This window comes from Somniosus microcephalus, unplaced genomic scaffold (assembly GCF_052327205.1).
Source record: "Somniosus microcephalus isolate GS21.2 unplaced genomic scaffold, FLI_Smic_1.0 unresolved_chr5, whole genome shotgun sequence".
NCBI classification, from domain to species: Eukaryota; Metazoa; Chordata; class Chondrichthyes; order Squaliformes; family Somniosidae; genus Somniosus; species Somniosus microcephalus.
The window spans coordinates 22,591,137-22,617,110 of NW_028225183.1; the positions used below are offsets into that span (position 1 = coordinate 22,591,137).

Sequence of the window (25,974 nt, forward strand, 5' to 3'; positions counted from 1 at the left end):
TGAGCTGCAGTGGAGTCAAGGTTTATGGGGAGCGAGCAGGAAAGTGGCGTTGAGTAGAAGATCTGATCAGCCATGATCTTATTGAATGGCGGGGCAGGTTCGAGGGGCCGAATGGCCCACTCCTGCTCCTATTCCTTCTGTTCTTATTTCTGTCCCTTCTGCCTCTGTCCCTCTGTTCACAGGTCGATTTTTGCTCTGACAGATTCGGCACTTTTCAGTTCCTCGTTAGTATAGTGGTGAGTATCCCCGCCTGTCACGCGGGAGACCGGGGTTCAATTCCCCGACCGGGAGAATTTTTAACATCCCCAATTTTAAACCTTTGGGCAGCTCCTTAAAAAGACCCTGGGAAAAGTTGAATAGAACAAAATGAACGAAAATAATTTTAAAATATGTACATGACGAAATTTATAACAACTCCCTGCACCAGTTCCTCGTTAGTAGAGTGTTCTCCTTCTGTTTGCCTGTTGTGTGGGGCTCTGAGGAGGGAGAGAGAAAATGAGATAACAGCGGGAGAAAGCACGACTGCTCTTTCAAAGAGACAGCACAGGCACGATTGGCCGAATGGCCTCCCACCGTGCTGCCAGCCTCCATGAATGCATGACACTGAGATGGATATCTGAGACATACCCACACAAAGAGAGCACATACGGGTATTTTGTGTGTGTTTGCTGCTTTGTCTCAAGCACTGCATAACCATTTCCTGGACAATGTCGTGGATATTATGATGTTCAGTTTTCACTTCCCCGACGGCTTCTCTCTGACTTTATGCCTCTGTCTCTGAGAAAAGCATAGAAGGTAATATATGGCAAATGGACCCCTTCCCGCACTTGATGCTGTGGCTTAGTGAACATGTCCTTTGTGTTCTCGTCTAAAAGATGTCATCTTGTACGAAAAGTTTGCCTGGCGTGAAAGTGATCTGAATTTCAAAGCAGCAAGGAGGAAAGTCTGCGTTGCTCTGCTTGCTGGCAGGCAGCTTCTTGCAGCTTTTTGCAGCTTCCCTGGTGGTCTAGTGGTTAAGATTCGGCGCTTTTACTGCCGCGGCCCGGGTTCGATTCCCGATTAGGGAACAGTGCGTTTGTGAGGCTGTTTGAAATGCCTCCAATCAATGCACCCGCGCGAAGCAATGTCTGCTCCTGATCAACCTTTGCAATTTCAACACTGCTGCTGCCTCAACAGGTACACAATGCACTTCCTTGCCTTTTGTAAAATGCCTGCTGTTTCAAAGTCAGCAGGAAATTACATTTGGGACGAGACAATTTAAACGTGTACATGCCCACATTTAACTGCAGCTGACAGTGTCAGAACAGTCACGGTTATTATCAAACTTCCATGTATTTTCTTGCAGGCTGCACCCCCCTAACAAACTTAGCTTATCACAGCACGGCTATCAATCAACTCAACGCCAGTTTGAAGAATGCAACATTTGAAAGTTAGCAACGTGTGCAAGACTTTAGTGAGAGAGAGTTGGGCCGTGATAACATTTCTAAGCAGTAAGATATTCAGTAGGCCTGAGCCCTTGCTGCGTAATACAATTCTCCCCATACTGATTCTGCTATCTTCAATTGGTCTCCTCTGGTTACCGTCATACCTGCCACTGGCAAGCGTTTCTCCTTATTACCTCAATCAAATCCCCTTGTAATTTTGAAAGCCTCTTATTAAATTTCCTCTTAACCGTCTGAGGAAAACAATCACAAACTCTCAACATAACTGAAGTTCCTTATCCCTCGGACCACTCTGCAAGACGTCAAACTGACTGTCTCGCTCTGTATGTCTATCTTTGTCTCCCTCTTTGTCCCTGTCTCTCTCTGTATAGGATTCTGAGGGTGCTTGACAGGATAGATGCAGGGAGGATGTTTCCCCTCCTGGGGGAATCTACAACTAGGGGGCAAAGCTCCAGGATATCCGGTCGCCCATTTAAAACGGAGATGAGGAGGAATTTCTTCTCTCAGAATGTCGTGAATCTTTGGAATCCTCTACCCCAGAGAGCTGTGGAGGCGGAGCCACTGAATATATTCAAGGTGGAGATAGACATATATTTGAGCTGCAGTGGAGTCAAGGGTTATGGGGAGCGGGCAGGAAAGTGGCGTTGAGTACAAGATCTGATCAGCCATGATCTTATTGAATGGCGGGGCAGGCTCGAGGGGCCGAATGGCCCACTCCTGCTCCTATTCCTTCTGTTCTTATTTCTGTCCCTTATGCCTCTGTCCCTCTGTTCACAGGTCGGTTTTTGCTCTGACAGATTCGGCACCTTTCAGTTCCTCGTTAGTATAGTGGTGAGTATCCCCGCCTGTCACGCGGGAGACCGGGGTTCAATTCCCCGACGGGGAGAATTTTTAACATCCCCAATTTTAAACCTTTGGGCAGCTCCTTAAAAAGACCCTGGGAAAAGTTGAATAGAACAAAATGAACGAAAATAATTTTAAAATATGAACATGACGAAATTTATAACAACTCCCTGCACCAGTTCCTCGTTAGTAGAGTGTTCTCCTTGCCTGTTGTGTCGGGCACTGAGGAGGGAGAGAGAAAATGAGATAACAGCGGGAGAAAGCACGACTGCTCTTTCAAAGAGACAGCACAGGCACGATTGGCCGAATGGCCTCCCACCTTGCTGCCAGCCTCCATGAATGCATGACACTGAGATGGATATCTGAGACATACCCACACAAAGATAGCACATACGGGTATTTTGTGTGTGTTTGCTGCTTTGTCTCAAGCACTGCATAACCATTTCCTGGACAATGTCGTGCATATTATGATGTTCAGTTTTCACTTCCCCGACGGCTTCTCTCTGACTTTATGCCTCTGTCTCTGAGAAAAGCATAGAAGGTAATATATGGCAAATGGACCCCTTCCCGCACTTGATGCTGTGGCTTAGTGAACATGTCCTTTGTGTTCTCGTCTAAAAGATGTCATTTTGTACGAAAAGTTTGCCTGGCGTGAAAGTGATCTGAATTTCAAAGCAGCAAGGAGGAAAGTCTGCGTTGCTCTGCTTGCTGGCAGGCAGCTTCTTGCAGCTTTTTCTCTGGTGGTCTAGTGGTTAAGATTCGGCGCTTTCACTGCCGCGGCCCGGGTTCGATTCCCGATTAGAAAACAGTGCGTTTTGAGGCTGTTTGAAATGCCTCCAATCAATGCACCCGCGCGAAGCAATGCCTGCTCCTGATCAACCTTTGCAATTTCAACACTGCTGCTGCCTCAACAGGTACACAATGCACTTCCTTGCCTTTTGTAAAATGCCTGCTGTTTCAAAGTCAGCAGGAAATTACATTTGGGACGAGATAATTTAAACGTGTACATGCCCACATTTAACTGCAGCTGACAGTGTCAGAACAGTCACGGTTATTATCAAACTTCCATGTATTTTCTTGCAGGCTGCACCCCCCTAACAAACTTAGCTTATCACAGCACGGCTATCAATCAACTCAACGCCAGTTTGAAGAATGCAACATTTGAAAGTTAGCAACGTGTGCAAGATTTTAGTGAGAGAGAGTTGGGCCGTGATAACATTTCTAAGCAGTAAGATTTTCAGTAGGCCTGAGCCCTTGCTGCGTAATACAATTCTCCCCATACTGATTCTGCTATCTTCAATTGGTCTCCTCTGGTTACCGTCATACCTGCCACTGGCAAGCGTTTCTCCTTATTACCTCAATCAAATCCCCTTGTAATTTTGAAAGCCTCTTATTAAATTTCCTCTTAACCGTCTGAGGAAAACAATCACAAACTCTCAACATAACTGAAGTTCCTTATCCCTCGGACCACTCTGCAAGACGTCAAACTGACTGTCTCGCTCTGTATGTCTATCTTTGTCTCCCTCTTTGTCCCTGTCTCTCTCTGTATAGGATTCTGAGGGTACTTGACAGGATAGATGCAGGGAGGATGTTTCCCCTCCTGGGGGAATCTACAACTAGGGGGCAAAGCTCCAGGATATCCGGTCGCCCATTTAAAACGGAGATGAGGAGGAATTTCTTATCTGAGAATGTCGTGAATCTTTGGAATCCTCTACCCCAGAGAGCTGTGGAGGCGGAGCCACTGAATATATTCAAGGTGGAGATAGACATATATTTGAGCTGCAGTGGAGTCAAGGGTTATGGGGAGCGGGCAGGAAAGTGGCGTTGAGTACAAGATCTGATCAGCCATGATCTTATTGAATGGCGGGGCAGGCTCGAGGGGCCGAATGGCCCACTCCTGCTCCTATTCCTTCTGTTCTTATTTCTGTCCCTTATGCCTCTGTCCCTCTGTTCACAGGTCGATTTTTGCTCTGACAGATTCGGCACCTTTCAGTTCCTCGTTAGTATAGTGGTGAGTATCCCCGCCTGTCACGCGAGAGACCGCGGTTCAATTCCCCGACGGGAAGAATTTTTAACATCCCCAATTTTAAACCTTTGGGCAGCTCCTTAAAAAGACCCTGGGAAAAGTTGAATACAACAAAATGAACGAAAATAATTTTAAAATATGAACATGACGAAATTTATAACAACTCCCTGCACCAGTTCCTCGTTAGTAGAGTGTTCTCCTTCTGTTTGCCTGTTGTGTCGGGCACTGAGGAGGGAGAGAGAAAATGAGATAACAGCGGGAGAAAGCACGACTGCTCTTTCAAAGAGACAGCACAGGCACGATTGGCCGAATGGCCTCCCACCGTGCTGCCAGCCTCCATGAATGCATGACACTGAGATGGATATCTGAGACATACCCACACAAAGAGAGCACATACGGGTATTTTGTGTGTGTTTGCTGCTTTGTCTCAAGCACTGCATAACCATTTCCTGGACAATGTCGTGGATATTATGATGTTCAGTTTTCACTTCCCCGACGGCTTCTCTCTGACTTTATGCCTCTGTCTCTGAGAAAAGCATAGAAGGTAATCTATGGCAAATGGACCCCTTCCCGCACTTGATGCTGTGGCTTAGTGAACATGTCCTTTGTGTTCCCGTCTAAAAGATGTCATTTTGTACGAAAAGTTTGCCTGGCGTGAAAGTGATCTGAATTTCAAAGCAGCAAGGAGGAAAGTCTGCGTTGCTCTGCTTGCTGGCAGGCAGCTTCTTGGAGCTTTTTGCAGCTTCCCTGGTGGTCTAGTGGTTAAGATTCAGCGCTTTCACTGCCGCGGCCCGGGTTCGATTCCCGATTAGAAAACAGTGCGTTTTGAGGCTGTTTGAAATGCCTCCAATCAATGCACCCGCGCGAAGCAATGCCTGCTCCTGATCAACCTTTGCAATTTCAACACTGCTGCTGCCTCAACAGGTACACAATGCACTTCCTTGCCTTTTGTAAAATGCCTGCTGTTTCAAAGTCAGCAGGAAATTACATTTGGGACGAGACAATTTAAACGTGTACATGCCCACATTTAACTGCAGCTGACAGTTTCAGAACAGTCACGGTTATTATCAAACTTCCATGTATTTTCTTGCAGGCTGCACCCCCCTAACAAACTTAGCTTATCACAGCACGGCTATCAATCAACTCAACGCCAGTTTGAAGAATGCAACATTTGAAAGTTAGCAACGTGTGCAAGACTTTAGTGAGAGAGAGTTGGGCCGTGATAACATTTCTAAGCAGTAAGATATTCAGTAGGCCTGAGCCCTTGCTGCGTAATACAATTCTCCCCATACTGATTCTGCTATCTTCAATTGGTCTCCTCTGGTTACCGTCATACCTGCCACTGGCAAGCGTTTCTCCTTATTACCTCAATCAAATCCCCTTGTAATTTTGAAAGCCTCTTATTAAATTTCCTCTTAACCGTCTGAGGAAAACAATCACAAACTCTCAACATAACTGAAGTTCCTTATCCCTCGGACCACTCTGCAAGACGTCAAACTGACTGTCTCGCTCTGTATGTCTATCTTTGTCTCCCTCTTTTTCCCTGTCTCTCTCTGTATAGGATTCTGAGGGTGCTTGACAGGATAGATGCTGGGAGGATGTTTCCCCTCCTGGGGGAATCTACAACTAGGGGGCAAAGCTCCAGGATATCCGGTCGCCCATTTAAAACGGAGATGAGGAGGAATTTGTTATCTGAGAATGTCGTGAATCTTTGGAATCCTCTACCCCAGATAGCTGTGGAGGCGGAGCCACTGAATATATTCAAGGTGGAGATAGACATATATTTGAGCTGCAGTGGAGTCAAGGGTTATGGGGAGCGGGCAGGAAAGTGGCGTTGAGTACAAGATCTGATCAGCCATGATCTTATTGAATGGCGGGGCAGGTTCGAGGGGCCGAATGGCCCACTCCTGCTCCGATTCCTTCTGTTCTTATTTCTGTCCCTTATGCCTCTGTCCCTCTGTTCACAGGTCGATTTTTGCTCTGACAGATTCGGCACCTTTCAGTTCCTCGTTAGTATAGTGGTGAGTATCCCCGCCTGTCACGCGAGAGACCGGGGTTCAATTCCCCGACGGGGAGAATTTTTAACATCCCCAATTTTAAACCTTTGGGCAGCTCCTTAAAAAGACCCTGGGAAAAGTTGAATAGAACAAAATGAACGAAAATAATTTTAAAATATGAACATGACGAAATTTATAACAACTCCCTGCACCAGTTCCTCGTTAGTAGAGTGTTCTCCTTCTGTTTGCCTGTTGTGTGGGGCACTGAGGAGGGAGAGAGAAAATGAGATAACAGCGGGAGAAAGCACGACTGCTCTTTCAAAGAGACAGCACAGGCACGATTGGCCGAATGGCCTCCCACCGTGCTGCCAGCCTCCATGAATGCATGACACTGAGATGGATATCTGAGACATACCCACACAAAGAGAGCACATACGGATATTTTGTGTGTGTTTGCTGCTTTGTCTCAAGCACTGCATAACCATTTCCTGGACAATGTCGTGGATATTATGATGTTCAGTTTTCACTTCCCCGACGGCTTCTCTCTGACTTTATGCCTCTGTCTCTGAGAAAAGCATAGAAGGAAATATATGGCAAATGGACCCCTTCCCGCACTTGATGCTGTGGCTTAGTGAACATGTCCTTTGTGTTCTCGTCTAAAAGATGTCATCTTGTACGAAAAGTTTGCCTGGCGTGAAAGTGATCTGAATTTCAAAGCAGCAAGGAGGAAAGTCTGCGTTGCTCTGCTTGCTGGCAGGCAGCTTCTTGCAGCTTTCCTAGTGGTTAGGATTCGGCGCTTTCACCGCCGCGGCCCGTGATTCGATTCCCGGTTAGGGAACAGTGCGTTTTGAGGCTGTTTGAAATGCCTCCAATCAATGCACCCGCGCGAAGAAATGTCCGCTCCTGATCAACCTTTGCAATTTCAACACTGCTGATGTCTCAACAGGTACACAATGCACTTCCTTGCCTTTTGTAAAATGCCTGCTGTTTCAAAGTCAGCAGGAAATTACATTTGGGACGAGACAATTTAAACGTGTGCATGCCCACATTTAACTGCAGCTGACAGTGTCAGAACAGTCACGGTTATTATCAAACTTCCATGTATTTTCTTGCAGGCTGCACCCCCCTAACAAACTTAGCTTATCACAGCACGGCTATCAATCAACTCAACGCCAGTTTGAAGAATGCAACATTTGAAAGTTAGCAACGTGTGCAAGACTTTAGTGAGAGAGAGTTGGGCCGTGATAACATTTCTAAGCAGTAAGATATTCAGTAGGCCTGAGCCCTTGCTGCGTAATACAATTCTCCCCATACTGATTCTGCTATCTTCAATTGGTCTCCTCTGGTTACCGTCATACCTGCCACTGGCAAGCGTTTCTCCTTATTACCTCAATCAAATCCCCTTGTAATTTTGAAAGCCTCTTATTAAATTTCCTCTTAACCGTCTGAGGAAAACAATCACAAACTCTCAACATAACTGAAGTTCCTTATCCCTCGGACCACTCTGCAAGACGTCAAACTGACTGTCTCGCTCTGTATGTCTATCTTTGTCTCCCTCTTTGTCCCTGTCTCTCTCTGTATAGGATTCTGAGGGTGCTTGACAGGATAGATGCTGGGAGGATGTTTCCCCTCCTGGGGGAATCTACAACTAGGGGGCAAAGCTCCAGGATATCCGGTCGCCCATTTAAAACGGAGATGAGGAGGAATTTGTTATCTGAGAATGTCGTGAATCTTTGGAATCCTCTACCCCAGATAGCTGTGGAGGCGGAGCCACTGAATATATTCAAGGTGGAGATAGACATATATTTGAGCTGCAGTGGAGTCAAGGGTTATGGGGAGCGGGCAGGAAAGTGGCGTTGAGTACAAGATCTGATCAGCCATGATCTTATTGAATGGCGGGGCAGGCTCGAGGGGCCGAATGGCCCACTCCTGCTCCGATTCCTTCTGTTCTTATTTCTGTCCCTTATGCCTCTGTCCCTCTGTTCACAGGTCGATTTTTGCTCTGACAGATTCGGCACCTTTCAGTTCCTCGTTAGTATAGTGGTGAGTATCCCCGCCTGTCACGCGAGAGACCGGGGTTCAATTCCCCGACGGGGAGAATTTTTAACATCCCCAATTTTAAACCTTTGGGCAGCTCCTTAAAAAGACCCTGGGAAAAGTTGAATAGAACAAAATGAACGAAAATAATTTTAAAATATGAACATGACGAAATTTATAACAACTCCCTGCACCAGTTCCTCGTTAGTAGAGTGTTCTCCTTCTGTTTGCCTGTTGTGTGGGGCACTGAGGAGGGAGAGAGAAAATGAGATAACAGCGGGAGAAAGCACGACTGCTCTTTCAAAGAGACAGCACAGGCACGATTGGCCGAATGGCCTCCCACCGTGCTGCCAGCCTCCATGAATGCATGACACTGAGATGGATATCTGAGACATACCCACACAAAGAGAGCACATACGGATATTTTGTGTGTGTTTGCTGCTTTGTCTCAAGCACTGCATAACCATTTCCTGGACAATGTCGTGGATATTATGATGTTCAGTTTTCACTTCCCCGACGGCTTCTCTCTGACTTTATGCCTCTGTCTCTGAGAAAAGCATAGAAGGAAATATATGGCAAATGGACCCCTTCCCGCACTTGATGCTGTGGCTTAGTGAACATGTCCTTTGTGTTCTCGTCTAAAAGATGTCATCTTGTACGAAAAGTTTGCCTGGCGTGAAAGTGATCTGAATTTCAAAGCAGCAAGGAGGAAAGTCTGCGTTGCTCTGCTTGCTGGCAGGCAGCTTCTTGCAGCTTTCCTAGTGGTTAGGATTCGGCGCTTTCACCGCCGCGGCCCGTGATTCGATTCCCGGTTAGGGAACAGTGCGTTTTGAGGCTGTTTGAAATGCCTCCAATCAATGCACCCGCGCGAAGAAATGTCTGCTCCTGATCAACCTTTGCAATTTCAACACTGCTGATGTCTCAACAGGTACACAATGCACTTCCTTGCCTTTTGTAAAATGCCTGCTGTTTCAAAGTCAGCAGGAAATTACATTTGGGACGAGACAATTTAAACGTGTGCATGCCCACATTTAACTGCAGCTGACAGTGTCAGAACAGTCACGGTTATTATCAAACTTCCATGTATTTTCTTGCAGGCTGCACCCCCCTAACAAACTTAGCTTATCACAGCACGGCTATCAATCAACTCAACGCCAGTTTGAAGAATGCAACATTTGAAAGTTAGCAAAGTGTGCAAGACTTTAGTGAGAGAGAGTTGGGCCGTGATAACATTTCTAAGCAGTAAGATATTCAGTAGGCCTGAGCCCTTGCTGCATAATACAATTCTCCCCATACTGATTCTGCTATCTTCAATTGGTCTCCTCTGGTTACCGTCATACCTGCCACTGGCAAGCGTTTCTCCTTATTACCTCAATCAAATCCCCTTGTAATTTTGAAAGCCTCTTATTAAATTTCCTCTTAACCGTCTGAGGAAAACAATCACAAACTCTCAACATAACTGAAGTTCCTTATCCCTCGGACCACTCTGCAAGACGTCAAACTGACTGTCTCGCTCTGTATGTCTATCTTTGTCTCCCTCTTTGTCCCTGTCTCTCTCTGTATAGGATTCTGAGGGTGCTTGACAGGATAGATGCAGGGAGGATGTTTCCCCTCCTAGGGGAATCTACAACTAGGGGGCAAAGCTCCAGGATATCCGGTCGCCCATTTGAAACGGAGATGAGGAGGAATTTCTTCTCTCAGAATGTCGTGAATCTTTGGAATCCTCTACCTCAGAGAGCTGTGGAGGCGGAGCCACTGAATATATTCAAGGTGGAGATAGACATATATTTGAGCTGCAGTGGAGTCAAGGGTTATGGGGAGCGGGCAGGAAAGTGGCGTTGAGTATAATATCTGATCAGCCATGATCTTATTGAATGGCGGGGCAGGCTCGAGGGGCCGAATGGCCCACTCCTGCTCCTATTCCTTCTGTTCTTATTCTTATTTCTGTCCCTTCTGCCTCTGTCCCTCTGTTCACAGGTCGATTTTTGCTCTGACAGATTCGGCACCTTTCAGTTCCTCCTTCGTATAGTGGTGAGTATCCCCGCCTGTCACGCGGGAGACCGGGGTTCAATTCCCCGACGGGGAGAATTTTTAACATCCCCAATTTTAAACCTTTGGGCAGCTCCTTAAAAAGACCCTGGGAAAAGTTGAATAGAACAAAATGAACGAAAATAATTTTAAAATATGTGCATGACGAAATTTATAACAACTCCCTGCACCAGTTCCTCGTTAGTAGAGTGTTCTCCTTCTGTTTGCCTGTTGTGTGGGGCTCTGAGGAGGGAGAGAGAAAATGAGATAACAGCGGGAGAAAGCACGACTGCTCTTTCAAAGAGACAGCACAGGCACGATTGGCCGAAAGGCCTCCCACCGTGCTGCCAGCCTCCATGAATGCATGACACTGAGATGGATATCTGAGACATACCCACACAAAGAGAGCACATACGGGTATTTTGTGTGTGTTTGCTGCTTTGTCTCAAGCACTGCATAACCATTTCCTCGACAATGTCGTGGATATTATGATGTCAGCTTTCACTTCCCCGACGGCTTCTCTCTGACTTTATGCCTCTGTCTCTGAGAAAAGCATAGAAGGAAATATATGGCAAATGGACGCCTTCCCGCACTTGATGCTGTGGCTTAGTGAACATGTCCTTTGTGTTCTCGTCTAAAAGATGTCATCTTGTACGAAAAGTTTGCCTGGCGTTAAAGTGATCTGAATTTCAAAGCAGCAAGGAGGAAAGTCTGCGTTGCTCTGCTTGCTGGCAGGCAGCTTCTTGCAGCTTCCCTGGTGGACTAGTGGTTAAGATTCGGCGCTTTCATTGCCGCGGCCCGGGTTCGATTCCCGATTAGAAAACAGTGCGTTTTGAGGCTGTTTGAAATGCCTCCAATCAATGCACCCGCGCGAAGCAATGTCTGCTCCTGATCAACCTTTGCAATTTCAACACTGCTGCTGCCTCAACAGGTACACAATGCACTTCCTTGCCTTTTGTAAAATGCCTGCTGTTTCAAAGTCAGCAGGAAATTACATTTGGGACGAGACAATTTAAACGTGTGCATGCCCACATTTAACTGCAGCTGACAGTGTCAGAACAGTCACGGTTATTATCAAACTTCCATGTATTTTCTTGCAGGCTGCACCCCCCTAACAAACATAGCTTATCACAGCACGGCTATCAATCAACTCAACGCCAGTTTGAAGAATGCAACATTTGAAAGTTAGCAAAGTGTGCAAGACTTTAGTGAGAGAGAGTTGGGCCGTGATAACATTTCTAAGCAGTAAGATTTTCAGTAGGCCTGAGCCCTTGCTGCATAATACAATTCTCCCCATACTGATTCTGCTATCTTCAATTGGTCTCCTCTGGTTACCGTCATACCTGCCACTGGCAAGCGTTTCTCCTTATTACCTCAATCAAATCCCCTTGTAATTTTGAAAGCCTCTTATTAAATTTCCTCTTAACCGTCTGAGGAAAACAATCACAAACTCTCAACATAACTGAAGTTCCTTATCCCTCGGACCACTCTGCAAGACGTCAAACTGACTGTCTCGCTCTGTATGTCTATCTTTGTCTCCCTCTTTGTCCCTGTCTCTCTCTGTATAGGATTCTGAGGGTGCTTGACAGGATAGATGCAGGGAGGATGTTTCCCCTCCTAGTGGAATCTACAACTAGGGGGCAAAGCTCCAGGATATCCGGTCGCCCATTTAAAACGGAGATGAGGAGGAATTTGTTCTCTCAGAATGTCGTGAATCTTTGGAATCCTCTACCCCAGAGAGCTGTGGAGGCGGAGCCACTGAATATATTCAAGGTGGAGATAGACATATATTTGAGCTGCAGTGGAGTCAAGGGTTATGGGGAGCGGGCAGGAAAGTGGCGTTGAGTACAAGATCTGATCAGCCATGATCTTATTGAATGGCGGGGCAGGCTCGAGGGGCCGAATGGCCCACTCCTGCTCCTATTCCTTCTGTTCTTATTTCTGTCCCTTCTGCCTCTGTCCCTCTGTTCACAGGTCGATTTTTGCTCTGACAGATTCGGCACCTTTCAGTTCCTCGTTAGTATAGTGGTGAGTATCCCCGCCTGTCACGCGGGAGACCGGGGTTCAGTTCCCCGACGGGGAGAATTTTTAACATCCCCAATTTTAAACCTTTGGGCAGCTCCTCAAAAAGACCCTGGGAAAAGTTGAATAGAACAAAATGAACGAAAATAATTTTAAAATATGAACATGACGAAATTTATAACAACTCCCTGCACCAGTTCCTCGTTAGTAGAGTGTTCTCCTTCTGTTTGCCTGTTGTGTGGGGCACTGAGGAGGGAGAGAGAAAATGAGATAACAGCGGGAGAAAGCACGACTGCTCTTTCAAAGAGACAGCACAGGCACGATTGGCCGAATGGCCTCCCACCGTGCTGCCAGCCTCCATGAAAGCATGACACTGAGATGGATATCTGAGACATACCCACACAAAGAGAGCACATACGGGTATTTTGTGTGTGTTTGCTGCTTTGTCTCAAGCACTGCATAACCATTTCCTGGACAATGTCGTGGATATTATGATGTTCAGTTTTCACTTCCCCGACGGCTTCGCTCTGACTTTATGCCTCTGTCTCTGAGAAAAGCATAGAAGGTAATATATGGCAAATGGACCCCTTCCCGCACTTGATGCTGTGGCTTAGTGAACATGTCCTTTGTGTTCTCGTCTAAAAGATGTCATCTTGTACGAAAAGTTTGCCTGGCGTGAAAGTGATCTGAATTTCAAAGCAGCAAGGAGGAAAGTCTGCGTTGCTCTGCTTGCTGGCAGGCAGCTTTTTGCAGCTTCCCTGGTGGTCTAGTGGTTAAGATTCGGCGCTTTTACTGCCGCGGCCCGGGTTCGATTCCCGATTAGGAAACAGTGCGTTTTGAGGCTGTTTGAAATGCCTCCAATCAATGCACCCGCGCGAAGCAATGCCTGCTCCTGATCAACCTTTGCAATTTCAACACTGCTGCTGCCTCAACAGGTACACAATGCACTTCCTTGCCTTTTGTAAAATGCCTGCTGTTTCAGAGTCAGCAGGAAATTACATTTGGGACGAGACAATTTAAACGTGTACATGCCCACATTTAACTGCAGCTGACAGTGTCAGAACAGTCACGGTTATTATCAAACTTCCATGTATTTTCTTGCAGGCTGCACCCCCCTAACAAACTTAGCTTATCACAGCACGGCTATCAATCAACTCAACGCCAGTTTGAAGAATGCAACATTTGAAAGTTAGCAACGTGTGCAAGACTTTAGTGAGAGAGAGTTGGGCCGTGATAACATTTCTAAGCAGTAAGATATTCAGTAGGCCTGAGCCCTTGCTGCGTAATACAATTCTCCCCATACTGATTCTGCTATCTTCAATTGGTCTCCTCTGTTTACCGTCATACCTGCCACTGGCAAGCGTTTCTCCTTATTACCTCAATCAAATCCCCTTGTAATTTTGAAAGCCTCTTATTAAATTTCCTCTTAACCGTCTGAGGAAAACAATCACAAACTCTCAACATAACTGAAGTTCCTTATCCCTCGGACCACTCTGCAAGACGTCAAACTGACTGTCTCGCTCTGTATGTCTATCTTTGTCTCCCTCTTTGTCCCTGTCTCTCTCTGTATAGGATTCTGAGGGTGCTTGACAGGATAGATGCAGGGAGGATGTTTCCCCTCCTGGGGGAATCTACAACTCGGGGGCAAAGCTCCAGGATATCCGGTCGCCCATTTAAAACGGAGATGAGGAGGAATTTGTTCTCTCAGAATGTCGTGAATCTTTGGAATCCTCTACCCCAGAGAGCTGTGGAGGCGGAGCCACTGAATATATTCAAGGTGGAGATAGACATATATTTGAGCTGCAGTGGAGTCAAGGGTTATGGGGAGCGGGCAGGAAAGTGGCGTTGAGTATAAGATCTGATCAGCCATGATCTTATTGAATGGCGGGGCAGGCTCGAGGGGCCGAATGGCCCACTCCTCCTTCTGTTCTTATTCTAATTTCTGTCCCTTCTGCCTCTGTCCCTCTGTTCACAGGTCGATTTTTGCTCTGACAGATTCGGCACATTTCAGTTCCTCGTTAGTATAGTGGTGAGTATCCCCGCCTGTCACGCGGGAGACCGGGGTTCAATTCCCCGACGGGGAGAATTTTTAACATCCCCAATTTTAAACCTTTGGGCAGCTCCTTAAAAAGACCCTGGGAAAAGTTGAATAGAACAAAATGAACGAAAATAATTTTAAAATATGTACATGACGAAATTTATAACAACTCCCTGCACCAGTTCCTCGTTAGTAGAGTGTTCTCCTTCTGTTTGCCTGTTGTGTGGGGCTCTGAGGAGGGAGAGAGAAAATGAGATAACAGCGGGAGAAAGCACGACTGCTCTTTCAAAGAGACAGCACAGGCACGATTGGCCGAATGGCCTCCCACCGTGCTGCCAGCCTCCATGAATGCATGACACTGAGATGGATATCTGAGACATACCCACACAAAGAGAGCACATACGGGTATTTTGTGTGTGTTTGCTGCTTTGTCTCAAGCACTGCATAACCATTTCCTGGACAATGTCGTGGATATTATGATGTTCAGTTTTCACTTCCCCGACGGCTTCTCTCTGACTTTATGCCTCTGTCTCTGAGAAAAGCATAGAAGGTAATATATGGCAAATGGACCCCTTCCCGCACTTGATGCTGTGGCTTAGTGAACATGTCCTTTGTGTTCTCGTCTAAAAGATGTCATCTTGTACGAAAAGTTTGCCTGGCGTGAAAGTTATCTGAATTTCAAAGCAGCAAGGAGGAAAGTCTGCGTTGCTCTGCTTGCTGGCAGGCAGCTTCTTGCAGCTTTTTGCAGTTTCCCTGGTGGTCTAGTGGTTAAGATTCGGCGCTTTTACTGCCGCGGCCCGGGTTCGATTCCCGATTAGGGAACAGTGCGTTTGTGAGGCTGTTTGAAATGCCTCCAATCAATGCACCCGCGCGAAGCAATGTCTGCTCCTGATCAACCTTTGCAATTTCAACACTGCTGCTGCCTCAACAGGTACACAATGCACTTCCTTGCCTTTTGTAAAATGCCTGCTGTTTCAAAGTCAGCAGGAAATTACATTTGGGACGAGACAATTTAAACGTGTACATGCCCACATTTAACTGCAGCTGACAGTGTCAGAACAGTCACGGTTATTATCAAACTTCCATGTATTTTCTTGCAGGCTGCACCCCCCTAACAAACTTAGCTTATCACAGCACGGCTATCAATCAACTCAACGCCAGTTTGAAGAATGCAACATTTGAAAGTTAGCAACGTGTGCAAGACTTTAGTGAGAGAGAGTTGGGCCGTGATAACATTTCTAAGCAGTAAGATATTCAGTAGGCCTGAGCCCTTGCTGCGTAATACAATTCTCCCCATACTGATTCTGCTATCTTCAATTGGTCTCCTCTGGTTACCGTCATACCTGCCACTGGCAAGCGTTTCTCCTTATTACCTCAATCAAATCCCCTTGTAATTTTGAAAGCCTCTTATTAAATTTCCTCTTAACCGTCTGAGGAAAACAATCACAAACTCTCAACATAACTGAAGTTCCTTATCCCTCGGACCACTCTGCAAGACGTCAAACTGACTGTCTCGCTCTGTATGTCTATCTTTGTCTCCCTCTTTGTCCCTGTCTCTCTCTGTATAGGATTCTGAGGGTGCTTGACAGGATAGATGCAGGGAGGATGTTTCCCCTCCTGGGGGAATCTACAACTAGGGGGCAAAGCTCCAGGATATCCGGTCGCCCATTTAAAACGGAGATGAGGAGGAATTTCTTCTCTCAGAATGTCGTGAATCTTTGGAATCCTCTACCCCAGAGAGCTGTGGAGGCGGAGCCACTGAATATATTCAAGGTGGAGATAGACATATATTTGAGCTGCAGTGGAGTCAAGGGTTATGGGGAGCGGGCAGGAAAGTGGCGTTGAGTACAAGATCTGATCAGCCATGATCTTATTGAATGGCGGGGCAGGCTCGAGGGGCCGAATGGCCCACTCCTGCTCCTATTCCTTCTGTTCTTATTTCTGTCCCTTATGCCTCTGTCCCTCTGTTCACAGGTCGGTTTTTGCTCTGACAGATTCGGCACCTTTCAGTTCCTCGTTAGTATAGTGGTGAGTATCCCCGCCTGTCACGCGGGAGACCGGGGTTCAATTCCCCGACGGGGAGAATTTTTAACATCCCCAATTTTAAACCTTTGGGCAGCTCCTTAAAAAGACCCTGGGAAAAGTTGAATAGAACAAAATGAACGAAAATAATTTTAAAATATGAACATGACGAAATTTATAACAACTCCCTGCACCAGTTCCTCGTTAGTAGAGTGTTCTCCTTCTGTTTGCCTGTTGTGTCGGGCACTGAGGAGGGAGAGAGAAAATGAGATAACAGCGGGAGAAAGCACGACTGCTCTTTCAAAGAGACAGCACAGGCACGATTGGCCGAATGGCCTCCCACCGTGCTGCCAGCCTCCATGAATGCATGACACTGAGATGGATATCTGAGACATACCCACACAAAGAGAGCACATACGGGTATTTTGTGTGTGTTTGCTGCTTTGTCTCAAGCACTGCATAACCATTTCCTGGACAATGTCGTGCATATTATGATGTTCAGTTTTCACTTCCCCGACGGCTTCTCTCTGACTTTATGCCTCTGTCTCTGAGAAAAGCATAGAAGGTAATATATGGCAAATGGACCCCTTCCCGCACTTGATGCTGTGGCTTAGTGAACATGTCCTTTGTGTTCTCGTCTAAAAGATGTCATTTTGTACGAAAAGTTTGCCTGGCGTGAAAGTGATCTGAATTTCAAAGCAGCAAGGAGGAAAGTCTGCGTTGCTCTGCTTGCTGGCAGGCAGCTTCTTGCAGCTTTTTCCCTGGTGGTCTAGTGGTTAGGATTCGGCGCTTTCACCGCCGCGGCCCGGGTTCGTTTCCCGGTTAGGGAACAGTGCGTTTTGAGGCTGTTTGAAATGCCTCCAATCAATGCACCCGCGCGAAGCAGTGTCTGCTCCTGATCAACCTTTAGCAATTTCAACGCTGCTGATGCCTCAACAGGTACACAATGCACTTCCTTGCCTTTTGTAAAATGCCTGCAGTTTCAAAGTCAGCAGGAAATTACATTTGGGACGAGACAATTTAAACGCGTATATGCCCACATTTAACTGCAGCTGACAGTGTCAGAACAGTCACGGTTATTATCAAACTTCCATGTATTTTCTTGCAGGCTGCACCCCTAACAAACTTAGCTTATCACAGCACGGCTATCAATCAACTCAACGCCAGTTTGAAGAATGCAACATTTGAAAGTTAGCAACGTGTGCAAGACTTTAGTGAGAGAGAGTTGGGCCGTGATAACATTTCTAAGCAGTAAGATATTCAGTAGGCCTGAGCCCTTGCTGCGTAATACAATTCTCCCCATACTGATTCTGCTATCTTCAATTGGTCTCCTCTGGTTACCGTCCTACCTGCCACTGGCAATAGTTTCTCCTTATTACCTCAATCAAATCCCCTTGTAATTTTGATAGCCTCTTATTAAATTTCCTCTTAACCGTCTGAGGAAAACAATCACAAACTCTCAACATAACTGAAGTTCCTTATCCCTCGGACCACTCTGCAAGACGTCAAACTGACTGTCTCGCTCTGTATGTCTATCTTTGTCTCCGTCTTTGTCCCTGTCTCTCTCTGTATAGGATTCTGAGGGTGCTTGACAGGATAGATGCAGGGAGGATGTTTCCCCTCCTGGGGGAATCTACAACTAGGGGGCAAAGCTCCAGGATATCCGGTCGCCCATTTAAAACGGAGATGAGGAGGAATTTGTTCTCTCAGAATGTCGTGAATCTTTGGAATCCTCTACCCCAGAGAGCTGTGGAGGCGGAGCCACTGAATATATTCAAGGTGGAGATAGACATATATTTGAGCTGCAGTGGAGTCAAGGGTTATGGGGAGCGGGCAGGAAAGTGGCGCTGAGTACAAGATCTGATCAGCCATGATCTTATTGAATGGCGGGGCAGGCTCGAGGGGCCGAATGGCCCACTCCTGCTCCGATTCCTTCTGTTCTTATTTCTGTCCCTTCTGCCTCTGTCCCTCTGTTCACAGGTCGATTTTTGCTCTGACAGATTCGGCACATTTCAGTTCCTCGTTAGTATAGTGGTGAGTATCCCCGCCTGTCACGCGGGAGTCCGGGGTTCAATTCCCCGACGGGGAGAATTTTTAACATCCCCAATTTTAAACCTTTGGGCAGCTCCTTAAAAAGACCCTGGGAAAAGTTGAATAGAACAAAATGAACGAAAATAATTTTAAAATATGAACATGACGAAATTTATAACAACTCCCTGCACCAGTTCCTCGTTAGTTGAGTGTTCTCCTTCTGTTTGCCTGTTGTGTGGGGCACTGAGGAGGGAGAGAGAAAATGAGATAACAGCGGGAGAAAGCACGACTGCTCTTTCAAAGAGACAGCACAGGCACGATTGGCCGAATGGCCTCCCACCGTGCTGCCAGCCTCCATGAATGCATGACACTGAGATGGATATCTGAGACATACCCACACAAAGAGAGCACATACGGGTATTTTGTGTGTGTTTGCTGCTTTGTCTCAAGCACTGCATAACCATTTCCTGGACAATGTCGTGGATATTATGATGTTCAGTTTTCACTTCCCCGACGGCTTCTCTCTGACTTTATGCCTCTGTCTCTGAGAAAAGCATAGAAGGAAATATATGGCAAATGGACCCCTTCCCGCACTTGATGCTGTGGCTTAGTGAACATGTCCTTTGTGTTCTCGTCTAAAAGATGTCATCTTGTCCGAAAAGTTTGCCTGGCGTGAAAGTGATCTGAATTTCAAAGCAGCAAGGAGGAAAGTCTGCGTTACTCTGCTTGCTGGCAGGCAGCTTCTTGCAGCTTCTTGCAGCTTCTCTAGTGGTTAGGATTCGGCGCTTTCACCGCCGCGGCCCGTGGTTCGATTCCCGGTTAGGGAACAGTGCGTTTTGAGGCTGTTTGAAATGCCTCCAATCAATGCACCCGCGCGAAGCAATGTCTGCTCCTGATCAACCTTTGCAATTTCAACACTGCTGATGTCTCAACAGGTACACAATGCACTTCCTTGCCTTTTGTAAAATGCCTGCTGTTTCAAAGTCAGCAGGAAATTACATTTGGGACGAGACAATTTAAACGTGTACATGCCCACATTTAACTGCAGCTGACAGTGTCAGAACAGTCACTGTTATTATCAAACTTCCATGTATTTTCTTGCAGGCTGCACCCCCCTAACAAACATAGCTTATCACAGCACGGCTATCAATCAACTCAACGCCAGTCTGAAGAATGCAACATTTGAAAGTTAGCAACGTGTGCAAGACTTTAGTGAGAGAGAGTTGGGCCGTGATAACATTTCTAAGCAGTAAGATATTCAGTAGGCCTGAGCCCTTGCTGCGTAATACAATTCTCCCCATACTGATTCTGCTATCTTCAATTGGTCTCCTCTGGTTACCGTCATACCTGCCACTGGCAAGCGTTTCTCCTTATTACCTCAATCAAATCCCCTTGTAATTTTGAAAGCCTCTTATTAAATTTCCTCTTAACCGTCTGAGGAAAACAATCACAAACTCTCAACATAACTGAAGTTCCTTATCCCTCGGACCACTCTGCAAGACGTCAAACTGACTGTCTCGCTCTGTATGTCTATCTTTGTCTCCCTCTTTGTCCCTGTCTCTCTCTGTATAGGATTCTGAGGGTGCTTGACAGGATAGATGCAGGGAGGATGTTTCCCCTCCTGGGGGAATCTACAACTCGGGGGAAAAGCTCCAGGATATCCGGTCGCCCATTTAAAACGGAGATGAGGAGGAATTTGTTCTCTCAGAATGTCGTGAATCTTTGGAATCCTCTACCCCAGAGAGCTGTGGAGGCGGAGCCACTGAATATATTCAAGGTGGAGATAGACATATATTTGAGCTGCAGTGGAGTCAAGGGTTATGGGGAGCGGGCAGGAAAGTGGCGTTGAGTATAAGATCTGATCAGCCATGATCTTATTGAATGGCGGGGCAGGCTCGAGGGGCCGAATGGCCCACTCCTGCTCCTGTTCCTTCTGTTCTTATTCTAATTTCTGTCCCTTCTGCCTCTGTCCCTCTGTTCACAGGTCGATTTTTGCTCTGACAGATTCGGCACCTTTCAGTTCCTCGTTGGTATAGTGGTGAGTATCCCCGCCTGTCACGCGGGAGACCGGGGTTCAATACCCGATGGGGAGAATTTTTAACATCCCCAATTTTAAACCTTTGGGCAGCTCCTTAAAAAGACCCTGGGAAAAGTTGAATAGAACAAAATGAACGAAAATAATTTTAAAATATGTACATGACGAAATTTATAACAACTCCCTGCACCAGTTCCTCGTTAGTAGAGTGTTCTCCTTCTGTTTGCCTGTTGTGTGGGGCTCTGAGGAGGGAGAGAGAAAATGAGATAACAGCGGGAGAAAGCACGACTGCTCTTTCAAAGAGACAGCACAGGCACGATTGGCCGAATGGCCTCCCACCGTGCTGCCAGCCTCCATGAATGCATGACACTGAGATGGATATCTGAGACATACCCACACAAAGAGAGCACATACGGGTATTTTGTGTGTGTTTGCTGCTTTGTATCAAGCACTGCATAACCATTTCCTGGACAATGTCGTGGATATTATGATGTTCAGTTTGCACTTCCCCGACGGCTTCTCTCTGACTTTATGCCTCTGTCTCTGAGAAAAGCATAGAAGGTAATATTTGGCAAATGGACCCCTTCCCGCACTTGATGCAGTGGCTTAGTGAACATGTCCTTTGTGTTCTCGTCTAAAAGATGTCATCTTGTACGAAAAGTTTGCCTGGCGTGAAAGTGATCTGAATTTCAAAGCAGCAAGGAGGAAAGTCTGCGTTGCTCTGCTTGCTGGCAGGCAGCTTTTTGCAGCTTCCCTGGTGGTCTAGTGGTTAAGATTCGGCGCTTTTACTGCCGCGGCCCGGGTTCGATTCCCGATTAGAGAACAGTGCGTTTTGAGGCTGTTTGAAATGCCTCCAATCAATGCACCCGCGCGAAGCAATGTCTGCTCCTGATCAACCTTTGCAATTTCAACACTGCTGCTGCCTCAACAGGTACACAATGCACTTCCTTGCCTTTTGTAAAATGCCTGCTGTTTCAAAGTCAGCAGGAAATTACATTTGGGACGAGACAATTTAAACGTGTACATGCCCACATTTAACTGCAGCTGACAGTGTCAGAACAGTCACGGTTATTATCAAACTTCCATGTATTTTCTTGCAGGCTGCACCGCCCTAACAAACTTAGCTTATCACAGCACGGCTATCAATCAACTCAACGCCAGTTTGAAGAATGCAACATTTGAAAGTTAGCAACGTGTGCAAGACTTTAGTGAGAGAGAGTTGGGCCGTGATAACATTTCTAAGCAGTAAGATATTCAGTAGGCCTGAGCCCTTGCTGCGTAATACAATTCTCCCCATACTGATTCTGCTATCTTCAATTGGTCTCCTCTGGTTACCGTCATACCTGCCACTGGCAAGCGTTTCTCCTTATTACCTCAATCAAATCCCCTTGTAATTTTGAAAGCCTCTTATTAAATTTCCTCTTAATCGTCTGAGGAAAACAATCACAAACTCTCAACATAACTGAAGTTCCTTATCCCTCGGACCACTCTGCAAGACGTCAAACTGACTGTCTCGCTCTGTATGTCTATCTTTGTCTCCCTCTTTGTCCCTGTCTCTCTCTGTATAGGATTCTGAGGGTGCTTGACAGGATAGATGCAGGGAGGATGTTTCCCCTCCTGGGGGAATCTACAACTAGGGGGCAAAGCTCCAGGATATCCGGTCGCCCATTTAAAACGGAGATGAGGAGGAATTTGTTCTCTCAGAATGTCGTGAATCTTTGGAATCCTCTACCCCAGAGAGCTGTGGAGGCGGAGCCACTGAATATATTCAAGGTGGAGATAGACATATATTTGAGCTGCAGTGGAGTCAAGGGTTATGGGGAGCGGGCAGGAAAGTGGCGTTGAGTAGAAGATCTGATCAGCCATGATCTTATTGAATGGCGGGGCAGGTTCGAGGGGCCGAATGGCCCACTCCTGCTCCTATTCCTTCTGTTCTTATTTCTGTCCCTTCTGCCTCTGTCCCTCTGTTCACAGGTCGATTTTTGCTCTGACAGATTCGGCACTTTTCAGTTCCTCGTTAGTATAGTGGTGAGTATCCCCGCCTGTCACGCGGGAGACCGGGGTTCAATTCCCCGACGGGGAGAATTTTTAACATCCCCAATTTTAAACCTTTGGGCAGCTCCTTAAAAAGACCCTGGGAAAAGTTGAATAGAACAAAATGAACGAAAATAATTTTAAAATATGAACATGACGAAATTTATAACAACTCCCTGCACCAGTTCCTCGTTAGTAGAGTGTTCTCCTTGCCTGTTGTGTGGGGCACTGAGGAGGGAGAGAGAAAATGAGATAACAGCGGGAGAAAGCACGACTGCTCTTTCAAAGAGACAGCACAGGCACGATTGGCCGAATGGCCTCCCACCGTGCTGCCAGCCTCCATGAATGCATGACATTGAGATGGATATCTGAGACATACCCACACAAAGAGAGCACATACGGGTATTTTGTGTGTGTTTGCTGCTTTGTCTCAAGCACTGCATAACCATTTCCTGGACAATGTCGTGGATATTATGATGTTCAGTTTTCACTTCCCCGACGGCTTCTCTCTGACTTTATGCCTCTGTCTCTGAGAAAAGCATAGAAGGTAATATATGGCAAATGGACCCCTTCCCGCACTTGATGCTGTGGCTTAGTGAACATGTCCTTTGTGTTCTCGTCTAAAAGATGTCATCTTGTACGAAAAGTTTGCCTGGCGTGAAAGTGATCTGAATTTCAAAGCAGCAAGGAGGAAAGTCTGCGTTGCTCTGCTTGCTGGCAGGCAGCTTCTTGCAGCTTCCCTGGTGGTCTAGTGGTTAGGATTCGGCGCTTTCACCGCCGCGGCCCGGGTTCGATTCCCGATTAGAGAACAGTGCGTTTTGAGGCTGTTTGAAATGCCTCCAATCAATGCACCGGCGCGAAGCAATGTCTGCTCCTGATCAACCTTTGCAATTTCAACACTGCTGCTGCCTCAACAGGTACACAATGCACTTCCTTGCCTTTTGTAAAATGCCTGCTGTTTCAAAGTCAGCAGGAAATTACATTTGGGACGAGACAATTTAAACGTGTACATGCCCACATTTAACTGCAGCTGACAGTGTCAGAACAGTCACTGTTATTATCAAACTTCCATGTATTTTCTTGCAGGCTGCACCCCCCTAACAAACATAGCTTATCACAGCACGGCTATCAATCAACTCAACGCCAGTTTGAAGAATGCAACATTTGAAAGTTAGCAACGTGTGCAAGACTTTAGTGAGAGAGAGTTGGGCCGTGATAACATTTCTAAGCAGTAAGATATTCAGTAGGCCTGAGCCCTTGCTGCGTAATACAATTCTCCCCATACTCATTCTGCTATCTTCAATTGGTCTCCTCTGGTTACCGTCATACCTGCCACTGGCAAGCGTTTCTCCTTATTACCTCAATCAAATCCCCTTGTAATTTTGAAAGCCTCTTATTAAATTTCCTCTTAACCGTCTGAGGAAAACAATCACAAACTCTCAACATAACTGAAGTTCCTTATCCCTCGGACCACTCTGCAAGACGTCAAACTGACTGTCTCGCTCTGTATGTCTATCTTTGTCTCCCTCTTTGTCCCTGTCTCTCTCTGTATAGGATTCTGAGGGTGCTTGACAGGATAGATGCAGGGAGGATGTTTCCCCTCCTGGGGGAATCTACAACTCGGGGGCAAAGCTCCAGGATATCCGGTCGCCCATTTAAAACGGAGATGAGGAGGAATTTGTTCTCTCAGAATGTCGTGAATCTTTGGAATCCTCTACCCCAGAGAGCTGTGGAGGCGGAGCCACTGAATATATTCAAGGTGGAGATAGACATATATTTGAGCTGCAGTGGAGTCAAGGGTTATGGGGAGCGGGCAGGAAAGTGGCGTTGAGTATAAGATCTGATCAGCCATGATCTTATTGAATGGCGGGGCAGGCTCGAGGGGCCGAATGGCCCACTCCTGCTCCTGTTCCTTCTGTTCTTATTCTAATTTCTGTCCCTTCTGCCTCTGTCCCTCTGTTCACAGGTCGATTTTTGCTCTGACAGATTCGGCACCTTTCAGTTCCTCGTTAGTATAGTGGTGAGTATCCCCGCCTGTCACGCGGGTGACCGGGGTTCAATTCCCCGACGGGGAGAATTTTTAACATCCCCAATTTTAAACCTTTGGGCAGCTCCTTAAAAAGACCCTGGGAAAAGATGAATAGAACAAAATGAACGAAAATAATTTTAAAATATGTACATGACGAAATTTATAACAACTCCCTGCACCAGTTCCTCGTTAGTAGAGTGTTCTCCTTCTGTTTGCCTGTTGTTTGGGGCACTGAGGAGGGAGAGAGAAAATGAGATAACAGCGGATGAAAGCACGACTGCTCTTTCAAAGAGACAGCACAGGCACGATTGGCCGAATGGCCTCCCACCGTGCTACCAGCCTCCATGAATGCATGACACTGAGATGGATATCTGAGACATACCCACACAAAGAGAGCACATACGGGTATTTTGTGTGTGTTTGCTGCTTTGTCTCAAGCACTGCATAACCATTTCCTGGACAATGTCGTGGATATTATGATGTTCAGTTTTCACTTCCCCGACGGCTTCTCTCTGACTTTATGCCTCTGTCTCTGAGAAAAGCATAGAAGGTAATATATGGCAAATGGACCCCTTCCCGCACTTGATGCTGTGGCTTAGTGAACATGTCCTTTGTGTTCTCGTCTAAAAGATGTCATCTTGTACGAAAAGTTTGCCTGGCGTGAAAGTGATCTGAATTTCAAAGCAGCAAGGAGGAAAGTCTGCGTTGCTCTGCTTGCTGGCAGGCAGCTTTTTGCAGCTTCCCTGGTGGTCTAGTGGTTAAGATTCGGCGCTTTTACTGCCGCGGCCCGGGTTCGATTCCCGATTAGGGAACAGTGCGTTTTGAGGCTGTTTGAAATGCCTCCAATCAATGCACCGGCGCGAAGCAATGTCTGCTCCTGATCAACCTTTGCAATTTCAACACTGCTGCTGCCTCAACAGGTACACAATGCACTTCCTTGCCTTTTGTAAAATGCCTGCTGTTTCAAAGTCAGCAGGAAATTACATTTGGGACGAGACAATTTAAACGTGTACATGCCCACATTTAACTGCAGCTGACAGTGTCAGAACAGTCACGGTTATTATCAAACTTCCATGTATTTTCTTGCAGGCTGCACCCCCCTAACAAACATAGCTTATCACAGCACGGCTATCAATCAACTCAACGCCAGTTTGAAGAATGCAACATTTGAAAGTTAGCAACGTGTGCAAGACTTTAGTGAGAGAGAGTTGGGCCGTGATAACATTTCTAAGCAGTAAGATATTCAGTAGGCCTGAGCCCTTGCTGCGTAATACAATTCTCCCCATACTGATTCTGCTATCTTCAATTGGTCTCCTCTGGTTACCGTCATACCTGCCACTGGCAAGCGTTTCTCCTTATTACCTCAATCAAATCCCCTTGTAATTTTGAA

General features: G+C 46.5%; 4 non-coding genes across 4 annotated transcripts; all 4 read left to right on the forward strand.

Moving 5' to 3' along the window:
* Positions 1 to 2,256: 2,256 nt before the first annotated feature.
* trnad-guc (transfer RNA aspartic acid (anticodon GUC)) lies at positions 2,257 to 2,328 on the forward strand. Its single transcript has one exon. It is a non-coding gene; the product is annotated as a tRNA-Asp (tRNA).
* A 12,079-nt stretch (positions 2,329 to 14,407) lies between these two features.
* Positions 14,408 to 14,479, forward strand: trnad-guc (transfer RNA aspartic acid (anticodon GUC)). The gene has a single exon. It is a non-coding gene; the product is annotated as a tRNA-Asp (tRNA).
* Positions 14,480 to 16,444: 1,965 nt separating this feature from the next.
* trnad-guc (transfer RNA aspartic acid (anticodon GUC)) lies at positions 16,445 to 16,516 on the forward strand. The gene has a single exon. It is a non-coding gene; the product is annotated as a tRNA-Asp (tRNA).
* A 6,016-nt stretch (positions 16,517 to 22,532) lies between these two features.
* On the forward strand, positions 22,533 to 22,604 carry trnad-guc (transfer RNA aspartic acid (anticodon GUC)). Its single transcript has one exon. It is a non-coding gene; the product is annotated as a tRNA-Asp (tRNA).
* The last annotated feature ends 3,370 nt before the right edge of the window (positions 22,605 to 25,974 follow it).